This window comes from Triturus cristatus, chromosome 7 (genome assembly GCF_964204655.1).
Source record: "Triturus cristatus chromosome 7, aTriCri1.1, whole genome shotgun sequence".
NCBI classification, from domain to species: domain Eukaryota; kingdom Metazoa; phylum Chordata; class Amphibia; order Caudata; family Salamandridae; genus Triturus; species Triturus cristatus.
In genome coordinates, this window is record NC_140590.1 from 1,293,336,646 (window position 1) to 1,293,359,099 (window position 22,454).

The 22,454-nt window shown below is 48.8% G+C and overlaps 1 long non-coding RNA gene across 1 annotated transcript in view; it reads right to left on the bottom strand.

The window, feature by feature from the left end:
* Positions 1-22,454, bottom strand: part of LOC146811924 (uncharacterized) — a 46,086-nt gene that overhangs the window by 23,345 nt on the left and 287 nt on the right. Inside the window, exon 2 of the long non-coding RNA XR_014966800.1 lies at positions 22,340-22,414. This is a non-coding gene — a long non-coding RNA (uncharacterized LOC146811924). The remainder of the gene's footprint in view (positions 1-22,339; positions 22,415-22,454) is intronic.

A 22,454-nucleotide genomic window follows, 5' to 3' on the forward strand; every position in this document is an offset into this window, starting at 1 on the left:
CTGAGGACTTTGTCCAGAGGCTGTGGAATGGATGGATCTTTGCCATTAGGTGCTCTGAGTTTCCTAGGCAACTGAGTGCTAAATGAAGACCTTGACAGATTCTGCCATAAAATGTTTATTGTTTTATTGCTACAGTAGGTTTGAGAAAAATATAAAGCCAATGCATACTTCTATTGATATTGTAATTGTTTTTACAACTGCTAAATCGTGTTGCTATAGAAGGGCTTAAATTCTACTTTTGAAATGCCGCTGACCGCGGCCCCCGCAGGGGGCCACTCGGCGGTCGGCGCCTTAGTGGCCCCGGGGCCCCGGTCACCCCTCCCCACTCCCTCCTTCGGGGGGGGCAGGGACCCTGACTGTTGCCCCCCTCCGTGTCAGGGGCCGGAAGTGACGCGCAATGCGCATCACTTCCGGGCCCAGGTGTGAGGGGGAGGCTATTTAGCCTTCCCCCACCCTCACTGGCGACCTCTTTGTCACCCACCTCGCCTTTTTGCTGTCGCCTCGTAGCTGCGATCCCGACCCCCACGCCGGTTTGGTGTTCTTCGTCAGCAACGGTGAGTCTTGCTGCTCCCACTCCGCCCCGGCCCCGTCCCTGGGCAGTACCAGGTCGACGGGGCCCTGTGGCTCGGATGGCCACGGGCGGAGGGGGCGCAAGATGGGGGTTGGGGTAGCGTAGTAAGCGGTTGCTACGGTTTAGTGGCGCCGGCAAATGAGCGGTAGTCATCCCACGCGTCGCTGTAACAGCACGGTAGCTGGGACTCAGCCCGCGAGCTCGGGCTAATCACTCTGCAGAGGGTGGCGGGCGGTCATCGTTCATTCGTGGGGGCTCTCCCCCGCTTACACTCGTGTTTTGGGAGAGAACAATATCCCCCAGTCACAGACCCCCCCCCCAGAGGCCGCAGCTGCCCATGTCACGCTGCATACGTGGGTCAGTCGGAGCTTTTTAAATTCTATCCCGTGGCACACCGCGTGGCCAGTCGCCCCCCGTTCTGTTTCTCAGGGGCCGCGGGATTACCACAGAAGCGCCCAGGGTTTCACAGCTTTGTGCAGGGCGCCGTGGGTCCTGGTGCAAACAAGGGTTTGGTTTTTGCCGCGGCATGCGGGTACCCAGTCCATCGCGGCAGATATTCAACGTCCTGCGCTAACTCACTGGGTCTAGAACAGGCGCACGGTTTCCGTGGCATGTGTTCAACTTAGGGATCTACTCACAGCTTTACAAAGCTCTTTTCGATTCGGGTGGGCGGGGCCACGAGCTTTTCACTGTCGATTGATAACCCCCCCTCCCCCGCGAGCTCCGAAGTATGCGGGGGGCTTTGTTGGTATTGACCCGGCGGCTGCGTCACCATCAAGTGTGAGGGCCGGCAGGGTCGAAGCACAGTGCGAATGGGGTCCGTCGCGTTCTGCAACTAGCTCATTTGGTAGAGTATGAGACACTAAAACTTAAACAACGAGGGTTCGATCCACACAGTGACGATTTCTTTGCCACGCGGGACAGCCAATTAGGGGGGGGGGGGGGTTTCGATCCTCGCGGCCTCAAGTTGGGGGTCGGACCTTGGCGCCACACTTATCGAATGGCAGTTTTGTGCGCAGCGGGTGCTCAGGTGCAACGCTACGATACCTGTGCGGCGAGTTCGCGCTCGCTCATTTAAATATGTGTATATATAAATTGTATTCCGAATGACGCGCCTAGTGCCTGCATGGGGTAGGAAAACAGGGCACTCAGGTAAAGCGATCCAATACCTGTGGGCCGATGGCGCGCTACATACATATGGCAACAGGTAATCGTGGCTGCCCATATATGCGTGTCACGATGCCAGTGCAGGCATTGCTCGCGGGTTGTTGCTCCAAGAAACTCGAGCTCACAGGATTTGCCTTGGGAGCGAAGCGCCCAGTGCCTACACGGGAGAGAAAATGCGGCACTCATGTGAAGGGCATCAATACCTTAACCTCAATTTCCGATAACTGCGGCCTTTTTTCCCCGCTGCATAACGGATAGAGGCATGCCCAGGTTCGCGATCTCAATCGGCTTGGTGCGTTTGAATCCTGGGCCCGCGTCCGCATTCTGGGTGATTCACTTAATCTCCCCGCGCCGGAATGTAACCGGTGTTCATTTAAAGCGCCGTCTTTCCGTCGCGCTGCACAAACCTGCATTGAATGAATAAGGTAACCGATGCTCCTGTAAAGCACCGTCATACCTTCGCGCAGTACAAACCTGCATTAAATAAATATTTTGATTTCCTGCCGATTTTGGTGCTGGTAACCAGGGTGCAATCATTCTCGGGTTGCGTCAACATCCTGTGATTCCGGCCAAATCATTTAAGTTCCCCATGCCTGAATGCGTAATGTAAATACGGTGCTCGTGTAAAGCGCTCCAATACATTTGGGTCGAGTTCGCGCTATAAATAGGCAACAATCTTTACAACCTTTCAAAGAGGTGCAGCTCCCATCTTTTCGATCGGTCGTCGTCAGGTCTCCAGATTGCGGTGAGTCTTGCTGCACCCACTCCGCCCTGGCCCTGTCCCTGGGCAGTACCAGATCGACAGGGCCCTGTGGCGCGGTGGGCCACGGGCGGAGGGGGTGCAAGATTAGGGCGAGGGTGGCGACTTTAAAGGGCAGTGACGCGGTCCGCCGGCCTAATTTATCGGTGTACCGAGGGACCTAGCCCCGATTGGTAGGGCTCCGGATGGGGCGCTGCCGACATTGGTAATAGGAAACGAGGTTCGAAGCCTCGGCGTCGGCAAAACATCCCGTGATTCTGGGCAATTCACTTAATCTCCCCGTGCCCAACAAGAAACAAGCATTTACGCGCGTTTAAACTATTCACTGCCCAGATGTGTAAATTTAGACGGTGATTATGACATTCGAGCACCTGTGTGGCCCGGTGATCAAAGGCATATCATTTGGTTTGAATTACGCGCCTAGTGCCTGGTTGTGTAATGTAATTAGGGCACTCAGGTAAAGTGCTCAAATACCTTCGGGGCGATGGCGCGCTGCATAAATATGCAACAGGTTGCTCCTGACACTCGCTCACGCAAGATGGTACTTGTGAGCGAAGCGCCCAGTGCTTAGATTTAGAAGTTTAAATACGGCACTCATGTGAAGCGCAGCACCACCTTCGGTCGAGCTCGCGCAATTATGTTGATCCATCGAGATTGGTGACGGGGCGGCCGGGGTCCAACAGGAATTGGGGGCTGCCTAGAGTGCATAATCACGGAGTTTTGGACTTGTCATGTAAGCGCTCCAATACACTTTGTGCTATGCAGCCGGCGCTCTTGCAAGCGCTTCAATGCGTTCGTGTGGAGCTCGCGTGATCTGGGGCATTCAAGCATGTTAATATTGTACGGCGAGACTTAAGTAAGGCGCCACAATACCTCGTTCGAACGCGATTGAGGTACTGAGTCACCAGTGCCCTGGGTAGGGTCAATAGGATGCTCATGCGCGTGCAAAGTAAAAGAATGGGGGTTCGACGGCAAGAAGCCGCACACCCTGCGCCGGGGGAGCCGTTACGAGATTAGCGTCGGTTCACGGCCCTAATACACCAGCACTGCAAAGCTGGGAGCTGCCGGGGTCCCCGCTGATCGCGGGCGGTGCAACACATGTGGCGCTCCCTGGTTAAGGTTATCTCCCCCCCCTCCTGCTGCAGTTGGGGGTGGGGGGGGCATGCAGTGGGCTGCGGCAGGCGCAATGGACCTGGCGCGGGGGGATCGTTTAGTATGGTACGAATCCTGTAAGCTCCCCGTGCTTGAATGTGTAATGTAATAAGGTTCTCAGGTAAAGCGCTCCAACACCTTCAGGTCGCGTTCGCGCCATATAATTATGCAACATGTATTGCTGGCTTCCTATAAGGCAGATAAATGACACAAGTGCATGCATTGTTCACATACGCGATTACGGCCATTAATAAACCCCCCGCACGTCAATGGATAATCTGGTGCGGTACTCGCATGATCTGGTTCGGGGAGCTGGTAATATGGTATGAATGTCTTAAGCACCCCCTGCGTGTAGATGTAATGTAAATACGGTGCTCATGTGAAGTGCTCCAATGCCTCCCGGTCGTGTTCGCGCTATATAAATATTCATCATGTAATTGCAGGCTTCCTATAAGGCAGATACATGATACCAGTACATGTACTGTCCACATCACGCGATTACGGGTATTACGAATCCCCCCCCCCCCCGCACCTCAAGGGTTAATCGGGTGCGGTGCTCGCGTGACCTGCCACGGGGATCGTGTTTTGGGTACTAATCTCCTACGCTCCCCGTGCCGGTTTGTGTAATGTAGATACGGTGTTCATATAAAGCGCGCCAACACCTTTGGCGTCGAGTTCGCGCTATACAAAAATGCAACATGTATGTGCTGGCTTCCTATAAGGCAGATACTTGATACAAGTGCAGGCATTGTTCACAAGATTTTGCTCCAATACCTTCCGGTCGAGTTCACGCTAGATAAATATGCAACATGTAGTGGCTGGCTTCCTATAATGCAGACACATGATTCAAGTGCATGTATTACTCACAAGAATTTGCTTGTGCCCACATTCGCGCGCATTAGGTGATCCCGGGCATTACGACGACTCCTGCACATGAATGGTATTTGGTCGGTGCTTGTGTCCAGCGCTAGAATAATTTTGCGCACATTATGGTTTGAGCTAATCACTAATTGACCGTGCCCGAATAGGTATGTAAATACCTATGGCTCATGTACTGCACTCCCAACACCTTCGGGCGGGTCACGCTGGGACTCTGGGCAGATAATTTAATATCCACGTGCCCGATGATGCATGTATATACAGTGCTCAGGAACGGCGCGCCATTACCTTCGGATCGAGTTCACGCTGGGTTGCGACGCTGGGTAAATCAATGAATATCGCTGTGCCCGAATATGTATGCGAGATGCTGGACCTGGTATGCCTGGGTTCCCGAGGGTCGCGGACCTGGCGGCTCATGATCTCACTCCCGTGCCCGAATACGTGTGCAAATATGTGGATCATGCACAGCGCTGCCATACCATTCGGGTCGAGTTCGCGCAATATGAGAGTGTTAATTATTGCGAGGTTCGCGCAGTACGATCCTGACCCACGTGACCACGGGTAGCTCGTCTCCAATCTTTTGCTGAAAGGGGGCTTGGGTCGTTTGTCATTGTTGTTGTTGTCTCGACACCCACCCCCATTGCCTACGGCCTCGCGCTCCCAAGTGCATCAGTCCTTTGGTAGGTTGGACCAGAGTCGGGATAGTCCTAACGTAGAGCGGTCATTGCCATATTAGTAACAGTTAAACACGGGTCGCTGCCGACAGTCTATACGAGGTATGCTTATGTCCGCAACTCTGCCCCGCCAACATGCTTATGTGGGCCGCCTTCAACTGTCACTCATAGTGGCACGGACATGGGGGAAACTACACATAACTAACTGTAACCTAGACACCCAGGTGGGTGCCTAGTCGGGCAGGGCAACGCAACCGAGATGGAATGGTAGTTATTATCTAATACTAAAGGAAGTCTGGTTTGAGCCTCTAGATGGGTGTAGATATGGGTGTAGCTCAGTGCCCCATTCGCATTGAATTCGGGGACGCACTGACTCAGCACCACATAGGTTACCGGCGTGATTGACCAAGCGGTTGCGGGTGCGCCGCTCGCGAGCAGATTTTAACCCGTGGTTATTTCGGTGTCGTGGAGTGTACCTCTGTCTCAAATCCACCGATAGTTCATTGTTAAGCCGATTAGCCTGCAGCACACTGAGCTGGGCACCATAACCAGGAGTTAGGCCTGCAGGAGAAGTAGCGGAAAGAACCATATAGGAATAGGTCCAGGTGTACTTTGGGGGGCATTCCACTGCAACCAAAGGCAGGGAGCACCATGCCCTGGGAACACGCGCGTTGCCCTAATTCTGAGGCCTGCCCATAAAGGGGCCGAGTAGCAAAACAATTAAATAGGCTCCTTAGGCGGGCCTCGGGCCTTACAGCTGGGTGAAACCACCATCAATTGGGGATAGGCCCAGGTAAAATAGGGCGTTTCTTAATGTCTAGAGGACCATTGCGGTTGGGGGTATCCCCCACCGGATTCCCTGGTCGCGTACCACAGCTGCGGGAGACTGGGATCCGGGTTTACGGACACGTTACCGCGCCAGGGGCGCTGCCAGCAAACATACGGTGCTGCTGTCCCAGTAATTGGGGTGTCGGCGGGGCGATCGCAAGGGGACAGTATGTCAATAGTACATTTGACACGCCCAGGGTGCACTAAATCTCCACTTCAACGGAGCAGGAAGTTGGCACCGCTGGGGATGCTCTGGGTTTGCAGTGGGGGCCCCCCCCGCCTCCCTCCTTCTGAGAAGCATGATGGGAGGGGCGTAGTAGGACTTAGTCAATCCTCAATGCTTGAACTTTACTGACGGCGCGCAATGTTAAGCCAGACAGATTCCCGAAGCTGGTATACCTAGGGGGTTACATCACTGAGGGATCTGTAGGGGCATAATTCCCATAAGGAATAGGGGATGGTGGGCAGGGGCAGGAGTCACCCCTTGCCCACGGTCACGCGCTGGCAGCTAGGAGCACTCCTGTGCTCCAGGTTTAGCAATCAGAGGGGGCTGGCCAAAGGTTAAGTGAACCCCCTCTCGCCTTCATAGCCTAAGAGGGCAGGCCCTGAATTGTGATGAGGGTAACCTGCCCGCATGGGGGGCAAATAGTTCTTGGCACATCTCCCCTGGCCCAACGGGTCCTTTATTTCAGCAGACCCTATTCCGATTAGGATAGCGTCTCGGGCCTTGGGGGCTTAGATGGGGCCATCTACAACACCAGGAGCTATAGCTCAATGGTAAGTCTTGGGTCGAGTCCCGCAAACGCGGTCAAAGTGTCATAAGTTGGCAAAATTTCAAACTCTTCTTTAACCAGGAGCCATAGCTCAATAAGTCTTGTGCCTACGGTTGTAATGGTCTCACAGGACAAGGGTTCGAGTCCCGCGAGCACTGTCAAACTGTCATGGGGTGGCAGAATGTCAAACTCTTCTGTCTGCAGGGATGGTTCCTTTCCAGCTAGTTGCAGGAAGCACTAGATAGGAGAGGTGCAGGTAATACTATAGCGGGTTGGTGGGGGGCCCTGGGTGCGACGGTTAGCCGCCTCCAGGGCTGTGGCGGAGTTACAGGGCGATCTGGAAGCAGGCCGGTACAAAGGGTACCTCTGCGCGGCACCACGTGGTGCCTGAGCCAAAACGAGGAGCCTCCAGAGAGGTCCCGGAAGCCGGTCGGCGCCCCGCTAGGCCTGCGGGCGGTTGTGGGCCTGAACAACCGGGGGCTTGCTATGCGACGCTCCGCCCCGAGAGGGGGGGTGTGAGTAGAATTTCAACGGCACGTGATCGTAAAAAAGAATCACTTGGGGGGCAGCACTTGCGGGTCGTTCTCGTGCTGCCCGGCTCATCAGGCGGGCAGGTGAAGTAGATGGCCACCTGCCCTTGGATCGCCCGTAAGATAACCCACCTATTACATATACTGGAATTATGTAATAAACCTGCAGCATTTGTTACCCACTTACAACTGTTTCTTGTGTTTTCATTGGGTAACCTAATTTGGGGGAGGGGGGAAAGCGGGGTGCCCCTGGGGGTACTATGCCGCTGACCGCGGCCCCCGCAGGGGGCCACTCGGCGGTCGGCGCCTTAGTGGCACCGGGGCCCCGGTCACCCCTCCCCACTCCCTCCTTCGGGGGGGGCAGGGACCCTGACTGTTGCCCCCCTCTGTGTCAGGGGCTGGAAGTGACGCGCAATGCGCGTCACTTCCGGGCCCAGGTGTGAGGGGGAGGCTATTTAGCCTTCCCCCACCCTCACTGGCGACCTCTTTGTCGCCCACCTCGCCTTTTTACCCTCCCTACCGCTTACCCGGCGTAGGTGTGGTGGGGTGGGGTTTTTTGCTGAACGTTTTAATGTTTTCCTTTTCGTTGCAGACGGAGTTAAAGGGCGATCTGGAAGCAGGCCGGTACAAAGGGTACCTCTGCGCGGCACCACGTGGTGCCTGAGCCAAAACGAGGAGCCTCCAGAGAGGTCCCGGAAGCCGGTCGGCGCCCCGCTAGGCCTGCGGGCGGTTGTGGGCCTGAACAACCGGGGGCTTGCTATGCGACGCTCCGCCCCGAGAGGGGGGGTGTGAGTAGAATTTCAACGGCACGTGATCGTAAAAAAGAATCACTTGGGGGGCAGCACTTGCGGGTCGTTCCCGTGCTGCCCGGCTCATCAGGCGGGCAGGTGAAGTAGATGGCCACCTGCCCTTGGATCGCCCGTAAGATAACCCACCTATTACATATACTGGAATTATGTAATAAACCTGCAGCATTTGTTACCCACTTACAACTGTTTCTTGTGTTTTCATTGGGTAACCTAATTTGGGGGAGGGGGGAAAGCGGGGTGCCCCTGGGGGTACTATGTGTGTTGACACTCCAACAAAGGCAGTAGGCCTGAATTTTTACCAATGAATCAGCAGAAGCGAGGGATACCTTCTGCAATCATGGAATAAAGTGACAATTGTCCCTCCCCGGAAGCGACGTTACTTCAGTCACTGGGACGTCCGGACCCCTGGGGTCCCTCCCTGCAGTGACATCACTTTCAGCGGTCACGTGCTAGTCACATGCTCATAGTTCTGCCACTTGGTTAGAGCTATGTGGCAGCCCTCAATGAACCAGAGCCCCTGGAGATAAGGTGACTATTATGTGTTGTAAAGGAGTAAGCACCATATTCAGGTCCAGTCTACAGCGCTTGTGCTGTTATTCGATCTGTCGTATCTGTTTTGTGGAGTCTGACTCCTCCCACGCTTCAGATTGGCTTTTTTATGTGTCCTTTAAAATCGTGGCCTGCAATTGGCTAATGGTGGGTGCATGTCCCACCATTTCTCGCTATGTCACTCCCATGGAGTATTTATTGCCTCGGGAACGAGCAGGGGCAAGCACGCTGCTTGCATGCCTTTATCTTCTTGTTTTCCGTAGCTACCAGGACGCTGTGCACTCTGCAAAGCAGCGAGGCCCCTGGAGTTTGCCTTTCCTGTCTAAAATTCGCAAAAGATGTTCTGACCACTGCCGGTAATGAATGGAAAAATGCTGACCCGGAATTGTCGTTTTCCCTCTGCAGTCTCCCTTCACGGAAGGGCAGGAGCCGATGGCAGCGTGCCGGTACATGCAGTCAATTGCGTAGCACAAACGCGGCCAAGGAAAAGTACAGAAGCCAGTACCGAGACCTGTACTACAAATAGTTCCCGTGACGCACGTCCTTGTTCCCAGTCTGTTGTACCCGGAGCGTAATTTTTTACAATGCAATAGGTCTAGCAGTGACATTGTTTTGAGTAAATGGCTTTATAAATGACATTGTTTTTTATATTGTTTGTTTTGTAAAAATATATTAAAATGATTGTAATGTAAAATGCAAATAGTGTTAAAACTTGTAAATGGAAAAGTTATTAATTGCATTTATATGAGTGCGAACTATTGGCTTTGTAAATGTTAATGGCTTGTGTCAATGTGAGTTTCGTTAAGCAAAATAAATATAATGTATTTGTAATGCTAATAGGATAAAGTTACTGCCGGTGCTCAGCACCGGTGAGGCCCGGCCCACTTAAAGCCCTGCCCCCACGCATACAACTTCCCCACTGCATTGTCGTTTCCTATGCTGCTCCCAGATTTCGACAGCTGTGTACCTCCGTCACACAATTAACACTAGCACATATACGAGCATCGCTCTGCAGAGAAGCCAAGGATTGAATGTGCATGTAGTCTTCACACCATATGGCCCACTGTGAGAAACCATGGTGCCTTGAGCCTCAGCTTCAGATATTTCAATCGTGCCCGGTCGTGAATACTCGCCCACAAGACAAGACACCTGGAGGCGAACCCCTACCATCCCAAGTTAATCACACTTTAACTTGACTAGGTTACCAGTCCAGCTTAGAGAACTGCGAGATCAATCAGGAAAGGAGCACATAGAGACAGGGACACACGCAGACCTCCACTTCACATAGAGACAGGGACACACGCAGACCTCCACTTCACATAGAGACAGGGTCACACGCAGACATCCACTTCACAGAGACAGGGACACACGCAGACCTCCACTTCACATAGAGTCAGGGACACACGCAGACCTCCACTTCACATAGAGACAGGGACACACACAGACCTCCACTTCAGAAAGACAGGGACACACGCAGACCTCTACTTCACATAGAGACAGGGACACACGCAGACCTCCACTTTACATAGAGACAGGGACACACGCAGACCTCCCCTTCACATAGAGACAGGGGCACACGCACACCTCCACTTCAGACAGACAGGTACACACGCAGACCTCCACTTCACATAGAGACTGGGGCACACGCAGACCCTGACTTCAGACACACGTGTACTCAGAGAGGCGCCAACAGACTGCTAACTCCCGAGCACGCCGAGACTCCAGTACAGACATACCTTACACCTGGGGCCTGTGTGACCCACAGCCTGCACCACACTTCACAGACGGCAGTACCTCACGCCGGAGCCCATCCTTCCACTGAGCCGGTCACCTACCTCTGCAAAAACGGGCCGCTGTCTTCCCTCGGACCCAGGGCTAGAGTCTGCCCGGACTTTGGCAACTCTCCTGCCCGTCCCTCGCTCACCTCTGCTGCACACAATAACCAGGAAACGTGTTGCTCTGCGGTCAGGGTGACCAACCGTCCGTAAATTTCACGGACCGTCCATAAATTGGATCTCACGTCCGTTGTCCGTGATAATCCCTTTTACGGACGCCTTTTGTCCGTAATTTTGGGCATTGGGGAACAGCACTTTTCCCCTGCCAGAATCCTCAACCCCCTGATGGGGCCGACTCGCACTCCTCCTCGGAGCACACGAGCAGCCCCACCCGCCCATTTTCATTCCATATGCCACTGATTGCCACTTACAGAATGACAATGGGCCAGTCTGAGCTGTTACAGCATGTGGTGCCCTTCTCCAGTCTCAGTACTTTGCAAACATACAGGTTTTGTAAGCATCCCTTAATCAGAGCAGGTGTCCATCACAGGACTATACTGTGATGTTTACAGGTTACCTAACACCTTATTCCTCAAGAAAAGCATTTGCTACTAAGTGGTCTGTAATACAATTACTTATTTATCAATGGATACCAAGCCAGATTAATGGAACATACATATGGCCTGACACACACTGGACACGGAACTATTGCCACCTTGTGGTATTTCGTCATAATTACCCAGTGGGAGGCAGAGGCTCAGAATGGGACCCCCTTAGCGTGAGCGGTGACACACACACGAAGATAACAGGCCTGAGGAAAAGAGGGGTGACGGGAGAGAGCTACGGGCGATGTCCTGATAGCAAAACGGCTCAGCAAGTCCCTTCAATTTGCGAAGCCCCGCTAGACCGTCAGGTTTATATATCGAAAGGATGTAAGAGATTAGAATTATCTCCCGAATGCCCAAAACTCAAAGTTGGTGTTAGGATAGGGGAAGCTCTGAAACCTGCCCCCCTGTCCTCCCCAGGTGCCAGGATAAAGTGGAAACTGAGGGAAGGAGAGCTAACAGGGAACTAACTGCAGAAGAAAGGGAAACCCCAAAAAAATATCAGGATGCTAAACCGGCTTAAAGTGAGACGGAAACGGAGGAAGTTCAACAACTTCTGTTGCCAAGCACAGTCCTCAATGATTGCTGTCCTTTTAACTGACACTGCCAATTCCCGACCTTACTGACCTGAACTTCACAGCCCCAACCAAAAAGGGCCATCCCCTGTTTGTGCTAGCCGCTACTGTGATTTGCTAAGGCCATTGATAAAAGCCTGCTACAGATATTTTTCTGAAGAACTGATCGCTAGATAACCCAGAGTCTGAGGCTGATTCCTGACACATTGCTGTAGGGCACAAGTTGGGGGTACACATGGGTAGACGGTGTCCACCCACTATTTTCACAGGGTGGACGCCGTCTCCCCTGGCAAGATGTTGGGCCCCAGTAAAATATACTAAACTTGTTTAATTTAATTTTCCGACACCGGGCCAAAGTTAAGGGGCCATCCTTTTGTTCCAGTTTGATCCTGGCTGAGAGCTATCTGGAGCCTAACAACTAGAATCCAATGCAAAGGATAGGAAATAAAGGCACACAGCTTATCAGTTCCACACTTCACAAGTACTTAGGAGAAACTACTATTTGAAGACAAGCTTTTGACTTTGTTTAATCCCTGTATATAAGAGATGTGCATACACCTTATGAAGGTCAGATGTGTCCGTCTATACGAGTATTTACACGAATAACAATTTAAATACCACTATTTTTTTTTCTTTTATAGCACTACGTATCCCAATATAGGGTGTCGGAGCACATTAAACCACAGGCACAAGTTCTACACTGACAGTAAATCTTACAAGTGTGTAAATCAATTTACAGGTCATGATGTCACTTCCTGTGATGCCTCGTACGATGACATGTACTTCCTGTCATGCCACATGCAATGGCACTCACTGTGATATTACACGCCATGATGTGCAAACATAATTATTGTCGGCTGGGAATCTTTGCCACAACTGATGTTGTTACTGCCTCGGTTTCCTTTGCTGAACATGTTTCCATGCTGCTGTGGAGAGCAGAGCAGTTGAACCCTCCTGTCACTCTTGACATGGCAGAGTCTAAGGTCCACTCTGTGAACGTGCCGCGGCGACACTGACAGCACGTGGGCATGTGCAGAGCAACACAGAGAAGAAGGGAAAACATATTACTGCAACGGCGAGAAATGTAAACAGACGTCAGCGATGACGTCTCTACCACCTCAGAAATGTGCCGCCATAGATGGAGTACCCCTGATAAGTAAATAGGTCACTCAGATCATACACTGGAATCAATTGATTGTTATTGCATGATGGTGGATTAGAACCAGCAGATATTGGTGATGAGGAATACGTCAGTGAGCAGGCTGCTGGAATGCTCCCTGCAGCGACTCGAGGCTTCTCTTTAACCTGGGCTCTTGATTCCACTGCACACACCCCGTGACTTACAATGGGGAGCCGGGGCCTGAGTTCACCCTCCAGTGAGATGTGAAAGTGTCTGAAGAAACTTAGGGCCAGATTTATCATTGTATTCCGTTGACCTTGTGTCATGCATAGCGTTGCAAGTAGGGTGACCAACCGTCCATAAATTTCACGAACCGTCCGTAATTTGGATCTCACGTCCATTGTTCATGATGATCACTTTTACGGACGCCTTTTGTCCGTCATTTTGGGTATTGCAGGAAACAGCAGTGCTCCCCTGCATGAAGCCTCAGCTCCCTGATGGAGCCGCCTCGCACTCATCCTCGGAGCAAAAATGCAGCCCCACCCGCCCATTGTCATTCTGTACGCAACTAATTGCCAGATACAGAATGACAATGGGCCAGTCTGAGCTGTTACAGCCTGTGGTGGCCTTCTCCAGCCTTGGTCTAGTGCAGGGCATTCTGTCAGATTTTTTTTTTTGTTGCATATTTATATAGCACAAACTCATCATCATCATCATCATAACTTTATTCGGTTATAAGATACAATAACCATCAAAGTACAGTGTTAAAAGTAAATTTTTAAAACAATGAGATCCTGGTCAGGACATAAATGTTGTACAAATCACATAATCATTGATTTCCGACATCTAAAAATATTTTTAAGAAATACAGTAACAGATGCAATGACGAATTCATTCTCTAAAAATTGCAATGCTAAAAGAGCCGGACGACAACGTCTCAGACCAAAGCTCTTTAAGACTGGGGCAATCCATCTCTTTCTTTGTATATCGTAAAATTTACAAAATAACATAATGTGGATGGTGGATTGCATAGAGGTACCGTCGCAAGGACATTAACACAAGTCTCTGGACCAATCATTCATGACTGGGAAACTTAGGAGTCTGAATAAGATATTGAATCTAAAACGGGTCAACAGGAGACGATCAAAGTCATAATCAGTTAAGGATATATATAGCTGGATAGTGGGTGACGACAGGGTTAAGAAGTGGGCTTGGACGGTAGATTTTCTCATCTCAATAGCTGTTCTATTTTCACCCAAATACTCCATGCAACAGGCCTTAAGATCTTTCCTGGAAATAATACGCATTGTACTGGGATATGTGTAGTATTCAGGATGACCTATATCTGACATGAATCTTTTCACGTATTCCAGCCACCTAATAGATTTAACACCATCAGACTTCAATGCGTCAGTCAGTAGGTAACAGTTAAAACCAGTTTCATCCGACAGCCAGATTCTGTGCCACAAAAGAACAGGTTGGATCTTAATGGTGTCTTCCAAATATGGGATACCCAGTTCCATGTGTACTATATGTGTTGAGATGCTTTGGGGTACACCTAGAAGGAACTTCAAAAACATATTTTCCGCGACCTTCATGGTCTTTGTATCTGCGTAACCCCATACGCCCGCTCCATATGTGGCAATGGACACACATTTGGCCTTATAAATATGTAGGAGTTCAGCCGGTGGGCGCCTACCTAGTTTACGACTGAAGTTTGACAGGGCCGCTAATGCCCTAGCAAACAACAGACGTCGGCTCTTAATCGCCTCAATTCAGCTTCCTGTTCTGTCAAATAAGATCCCTAAGTAAGAAAATATTTTTGTGTGCTCTATTGGGCTGGCGTTGATAAATACAGTCTTAACCCTCTTGTTTGTCCCTACCCCACAATTCATGGTATACGTTTTAGAACAATTTATAGACAGTCCCAAGTTAGACATAAAACTAGTGAATGAGTTAACTACCCTTTGAAGTGCAAGTGGGGTGCGTGCCATTAAAACTGCATCGTCTGCATACAGGAGTGCTGGAATAGATCGCTTGGCCACCTTGGGTAGGTCCCTACATTCTTTAATTAAAATTGATTCCAAACCATTTATATACAAGGTGAAAAGAAATGGGGCAAGGACACAGCCCTGCCGCACCCCTTTCCCAATTCCAAAGTGACATGTGCATTCTCCATCCCTTCCATATCTCACCTTAGCCCTAGCTCCAGAATAAAGTTCCCTTAAAAAAGCAATAATTAATAAGTCTACACCAAGCCCTTCTAAAATCGCCCACAGCTTATCATGTATAACACAGTCGAATGCTGCCGTCAAATCAACAAAGGTCATAAAAAGTCTGCCCTTTTTTGCCTTAGTATACTTATCCATTAAAATGTGCAAGTTTAATCCCTGTTCGACTGTACCCAGACCCTCACGGAACCCATATTGAAGGTCGCTAATGATATCTTGTTCATCAACCCAGGACTGAAGTATATTCAATAGAACCCGGCCGATGATCTTAGCAGTAGAGTCCAGCAGCGATATCGGGCGATAGCAAGCTGGATTCGATCTGTCTCCCTTTTTAAAAATTGGTACGATCACAGATTCGTACCAAGTTGGTAAAAAGCCACTATTGTTGCATGCATTAGAGACCTGAGTTAAAAGTGGGCCCCATAGAGCTATATTTGATTTAAAAAGATCCACAGGAATACCATCTGGACCTGGGGCTTTACCAGCAGGGCTAGAATTAATTGCTGCGATAATCTCATTTAGAGTAAAATTCATTTTAAAATCATGTGCTGTATCCAGGGTATTGGGCATGCAATCTTGTTCCTCTGAAATCGGGTTTTTGTACAAGTTAGAATAGTGTTTTACCCATTCGGGTTCCGAGATAGCAATCTCCATTACTGCCAAGTCCTTGTTTGCCAAAAATGGTGAATTCACCACTTTCCAGAAAACAGAGAAATCACGGCTATCTGCAGCATCACGTAGGGCCCGCCAAGTATTTTGTTTTAGGGTAGACTTGGTATCTTTGAGGACAGTTTTATAATTACGTCTTGCCTCTCTTATATGTTCAATGTTTTTGACGGGTGCATGAATACAGTTTTTAAGATTAATATATGCTTTTGAGCATTCAGCATTAAACCAGCCTTGTTTTCTTGTCGAGTTCCTGGTGTTTTTAACAAAAAGTGACTCTTTTATATATTTTGAAATAACCAGGAAGTTTTCCCTAATCTCGTTGCTGAATGTAGTTTCATCTAAACATGTCAGAAGCATGCTTTTACAATTGTGAGCAATTTTTAAAATAAGTTCATTAGTATTTACGTTGGCCCATTTTAATGCAAAGCCATTCTGCCTAATGCCAGCAATGTGTTCAACATTGTCAGCGGCTATTAATCTAGCGTTAGTACTCTGTTTAAGTATAGTAACATCAACACTGAGGGGGAAGTGGTCACTTAGGGCTATCTCGTGCGTCATAAAATTGTTGATACAGGAAAAGTATCTGCATGAGGACAAAATAAAATCTATTGTTGAAGTTAGGCCTCGCGCATGAAAAGTAGGTGTAAAAGGAATCATAGGGGAACATAATCTATTAGCAAACCCCAAATCAAGAGTAAACATTATATCATTTAGAGCATCCCCATATGATGTGTGCGGGAAATGAACAAAACTTTCCCTGTTTCCGTACGTTAGCCCACATACATCTTCAGCAGTATATTTACAGAGAGGGGAATTAAAATCCCCACCCCAAATCACAAACACCTCCTTCTTTAATCGAGTAATTAATGTGTGTATAGAACAACTCAGTGATCTTAGGGTGTCTATAACCAGTGCAGATAACATATTATTGTAAAAATTTACAATTACCAGGCAGAGAGTTCTATCCAGGTGAAAGATCACTATATGGTAATGGGGGTCAGTGGATATGAATTCAATTTTCCCAAGAATAAGGTAATTAGAAACATATGTACACAGCCCCCCCTTGGCTCTGCCGGATGACGTTGCAATAGCTGGCGTGTGGAAAGTTTTGTAGCCACTGATATGTAGGGGATCTTTCGCCCATGTTTCTTGTACATTGATTATATTGAAATTATTAATGAACTAAATCCTCAGGGTGTTATCTTCCTTTGATTTTAGCCCTGCGATATTCCAGAATAGTATTTGGCTCCGGGCATCTTGACCTCTACCAATATCTTTTATTCCTGCTTCTTCAATCTGGGGCTGAGGGTAACAGGTGTTTTGTATTAGACTAGGAATTCCCTCCCGTATACTGGTACCCGCCATGTCAAGCTCTGGGCCGGTGCTTGTTAGATCATTGTGTGCGAGTGGCTCGTCTAATGTGTTAACGGGTAACAAGTCAGATTGACTCATACTATGCGCCCGGTCCATGGTGTTAAGTGTAGCTATACAAGGTTCGTCGTCCTTTAATATGCAGACTGGTTTTTATCACACTCACTTGTCTCTTCTCCGTTGAATCACTGCAATAATTCACCATTTCATGACGAAGCTGTACTAGGCACCATAAATCAGCATCAATTCATCCAACACCTTTTTAACGTCGTCACTGCGACACGAATTTCAATCCTCACTCAGCATAAACTAGAGAAATGTCACCACCTCTGCATGAAATTCAATCCACATTGTTCACGCAACTCCAAGCACTTAAGTCACAAACGTTATGTTGAAAACATGCCTAGTATTGTGTCAAAGTGGTTACAATTCTTCCTTTCCAATTTGTATCCCCCTTTTTCTCCCCTTGCTCCTTTTTTGTATGTAAAGAATTGTAAAAAAGGTGTGATATATTATCAAGACAGCAGTGCATTATTTGTTTGTCCTGAAGATGATGCCCTATATTTAATGTGGCATCGAAACGTCGTCGACACCCAAACACCCTATGCACTAGACTCAAGCTATAACACATTGTGCAATGGTGTTAAATGATTAATTTGTGTCTGTCTATACTGAGAACAACTGTACAGACCCATTTTGGCTTGCCTTTTGGCCAATTCTGTGTTCATTGTTCTGTCTTGTGTTCTGTTAGTCACGGCTGTGCCCACTTGTCATTTGAATGTTTTATTTGATACTACTTTTGAAAAATACTATGAAAATAAATTCTTGTCCGGCTGGACAAAAGACATACATTCTATTCTAAGTGTATGGTTATCTATCACACTGTATTTCTCCTGAATAGGGACCACTGTTCTCTATAACGCTTTTTTATTTTATGCAACTAACAACCATTGACAAAGCCCATAGTTCTGGCTTGTTGCAGGTGTAACGTTGCTTGTTGTGTTATATATCTGGATACCTATGACAGAAAAGGCAAAATACCAGTCGGGCGGTACACTACACTAAGCACAGATTTTTAGCCTAGGTGTTTTAAGCCACACCCTTAATTACATCGAACACCCCCTTTGGCTAGATCCCCCAGTTTTTTCATCCCACTTAAAACCCTGGAAACGTCACCATGTTACAGTCACCTCGTGGCCTGGCACTGTGCATCATGCATGACTCATGACTGCCACTTTTTCAGATTGCCTATGTGCAGGGGCATAGTGAACCCTATCCCCACCCCACCCCACCCCGTGATTTAGGAACTACAGCAAGGGTGAAATTCTTGATGAGTCTCTTCTGTCTGCAACTCTGCAGACAAAGAATCAGCTCATAATTAATATGTCAAGGTGGGTGAGTGAGTAAGTGAAGGGATGGGTGGATGGCTGGATGAATTAGTGAAAGGGTGAATGGATTAATGAAAGCGTGGATGGATGGATGAGTGAGTGGAAGGATGGATGAGAGAAAAATTAAATAGATGGATGGGTAAAAGGGTGGTGGGTAAGTGAAGGATGGATGAGTGGATGGATGGATGAGTGAGTGGAAGGATGGATGGATGGATGGATGAGAGAAAAGGTAAATAGATGGATGTATTGGTGGGAGGGTAGATGGATGGGTAAAAGGGTGGATGGATGAGTGAAAGGGTGGATGATGGGCAAGTGAATGGGTGGATGGATGAGTGAAATGATGGATGGATTGATGAATTGATAAGCGAAAGGGTGAATGGCTGGACAGATGAGTGAAAGGGTGGATGTAAGGATGGATGAGTGAATGAAAGGGTGAATGGGTGGAAGGGTGAGTGACTGGGTGGATTGATGAGTGAGTGAAAGAATGGCTGGATGGGTGAAAGGATAAATGGCTGGATGGATGAGTGTATGGATGGATGGATGGGTGAAAGAGTGCATGGATTAGTGTACAAATGGATAGGGTGAAAGGGTGGATGAAGGGATGGATGAGTGAAATGATGGATGGAAGGATACATGTTGGATAGGTTTGCAAATGGTTGAATATGTTTGGATATGGATAGGCTTACTTATATACTATTGCGCAACCTCCTTTGATGTGTCTGTAAAACGTACCTTTTGTCCCGAAGTTTTGTCCTGAATTTCGACCTCCTGTCTGGAATTTTTGTACTGAATTTTGACCCTTTGTCCTGAATTTTTACACTCACCGTCCTGAATTTGCACCCATGGCAGTTGATCACCCTATCTGCGGTAGGTTTGAGCGAAGTAAGAGGCCAGGCTGTGGTCGGTTCCACTAAATTTAATTTATTCGGATTAACATGTTTTTAAACTTCTAAGAAATAAATATAAACAATGCCAATTCCCAAACAAACTGTGCCAGACTCATGACTCTAGAGTTATATTCAATGGTCGAAGTGCATCGTGATGTGGTGACCAGTGTTTGAGCCTCAGCGTCTGCTTAACACCGTGTGAATCTGGGCAAATCACTTAATCGCCACGTGCCCGCGCTATACAATTGTACAAAATGAACCTAAAAAATGAAATAAACAAGCTGTAAGGACATACAGTTATTACAGTCCAAGTTGTAGTGCGGCCTTTGTATGGGTATAGAGCAGTGACAAATCCCCATGTAGGAGGACACAAAAACATGGTAAACAGTCCTGAATGAGAGGCTGAGAGGTTGCCTTGTTTAGGGGACAGGCCTGTTTAAAAGGCACACAAAACGACCGTACCCGGTAAAAGCATAGGAGAGTGACAGACAACACCGTGTAAGGGCACAGAAGGGCGACTGGCCTTTGTGAAGCTCAAAGGAGGGACCGGCTGGCCTGTGCTGGGGCACACGTGACGTGCAGACCTAGTATTTCATCTGGGGTCTCCTTGCACTCAGCCTCCCCACCCCCTTCCCTCCCCACTCCTCTCGCTTCACACAATGCTTTCCACATTCATGCAGGAATGATTGGAATGTGCCAATTTCCTCGTCCCTCGGGAGGAACACAATAGGTCTGGCCTTTGGGACCTTTTAAGTGTTCAGCCATGCAGCACTGGAAGGACAGTAAACAAGCATTGGCATAGCCAATAGGTCTCGCCTTTGGGGCCTTATAAGTGTTTAGCCATGCAACAGTTGCACAACTAAATACTTATAAGGTCCCAAAAGCGAGACCTATTGGCTATGCCAAGCGGTCGTGCGGCCGCGAAAGTGATCGCGATCAAACATCAGCCACGAAAGTGAAAGTAATCGCAGTAAAGCACGGCGCGCGCGCACATGCACTGTAGCTCTAGGCTGGCCTGATAGCACTTTTTGGAGCCCTCTCAATAGGTCTTGCCAGACCAGCGCATGCGCTGGGTCAGGCGAGACCTAAAAAACCACACAAATATGCTTTATAAAAAAAAAAAAAGAAAAAACCATACTTAGACCTTTCGACTCGCAAAGACCAACAGCCCTGCAGCCAACAACGCTAACTTACCACCTAATATGCAGGGACTGTGTGCGCTTGTAGCTCACCGTATGCTGAAACCTAACTCCCAGCACTGCTAGTGTGCCCCAGAGGCTTCAATTCTAGCAGTGAGCCACTCAGTTCTGGACACTACGAACGAACATGCTCTTGCTTCACTATAACCAGAGAGCAGGCGATCGTCTGTAAAACACATGTACAGACGCACCTGAATTACCTGCAGCAATGTGATGCTGAAGACACAGCAGCCCGTCCTGCGGTGCAGCCGAGGAGCAAGCCATGGGCTGAGCCAAGCTGAGGGCTGTCCTGCGGGTGGCGTTTAAATCGTTTTTTTCCTCCATTAACAAAGTAGACATTTATACACTTTCTGGGACATCCTACTCAACTGTGCACTGCACAACTGCCACTTCACAGATTTGATCCGATATACATATTAATGACACTATGCACAGCAGATCTTTGCATACCGCCGGCTCCATGGCAGAAGCACCAGCGGCTGTGCCTGTGACCTCTCAGAATATCCCAGTAAGGTATCTGCATTATGGTAGTTGCAAACTAATCTACTAACTTTGGGAGGCGGAGTATCATGGGTGGGACAAAGAAAAGAATACAGGGGATGGTGTCTCTAACTGGCGCAGCCCCAGATCCCCAACATGAAAGTTTTTTGTGCCTCTTGTGTCCTCGATCATCGGAATTACATTTTGATCTTTTGGGTAAACTACTAACAGTTCCATGGTCTCTGATCAACTCCTCCCTCGATAACTGATTGGAGGAGCTGACCTGGCTTTGACCCACTCTGTATGCACCTTTTATCATGCTGAATGCGCCCTGGGGGGCCTGCCCAAATCAGACAAATAAAACGGCACAGCCAGTGGGCTACAGCCGGCCCCCGCTGAGCCACTAACTAAATCAGTGGCACCTACCACAAGATCGGGTGCAAATCTCCCCACGCGAGCAGCCAGGTCCGCCCCGCCTGTTGGAATCCGAAGCCAGTCCTGGGGCCCCAGGCGCTGCGGCCTGTGACATGACCCGCGCCGCCTCTCCACCTCCAGAGCTCCAGGGTTCGCTGCTCCACCCGGCTCTGCAGAGCGTGATGCGCATGTGTTATTGGGGATAATTATTGTTTACGAGTTTCCAAATGAACTCTTTTAGGAGCTGTATAATAGGGCCAGAGTGATAAAACCAAAAAGGGTATAAATCCCTGCTTTGTAGTTTGCATGCAGCTTCTAGATGGTGGTTTTGAGCTATTGTAGGAGGACTGAAATTTATTAACTACAAAAACAAAATTATCACTTTGTCAAGGGCAACTACCCACGTATCTATTTACATAAAATAAACATGTTTGTTTTACATGAGAAAATAATCCTCTTATACAACTTTGGGAGTCACATTGTGACTAGACAAAACACAGATCTCTCCAGTAAATGCATTAACTAACCACCAGTCTTGTTACCATTAGTGCCCCCTGGGGTTTGCTAGTCACACGAAGATCTTTGCAGCAAGAGCCTCACCCAACCTCATAAATAAAATATTCTAAAATACACCCTTTGTCCAGTTTAGGCCAGAACAGATTTGCTGTGACGTTTGTCCTTATTGCAGTTTCTTTCAGAACAGTTTTCAAAGAACAATAATATATATTGCCTGTCAGCCTCTGCCCCTCGTAATTTCACCCCCACTCCATTGCCATACCCTGACCCCTAAATTATGGGTTCTCGAAATATGTTTCCCCCCAGATCTAGCTCTTCTCCTGGGGCCCTCACGCCGCCGGTAACGCTACCAGAGACACGACACACGCCTCACACCTCACACCCAGCAGGAGGCCCAGCACACTCGGTGTCTCATACCTTCTCATTCCCCCTGTACAGGCCGCTGTAGCGCACTTTGCAGAACAGGAAACCCTCCAGATACAGGTAATAGAGCTGAAATCAAAGGGCACAACCGGGTCAGTGAAAACATAGG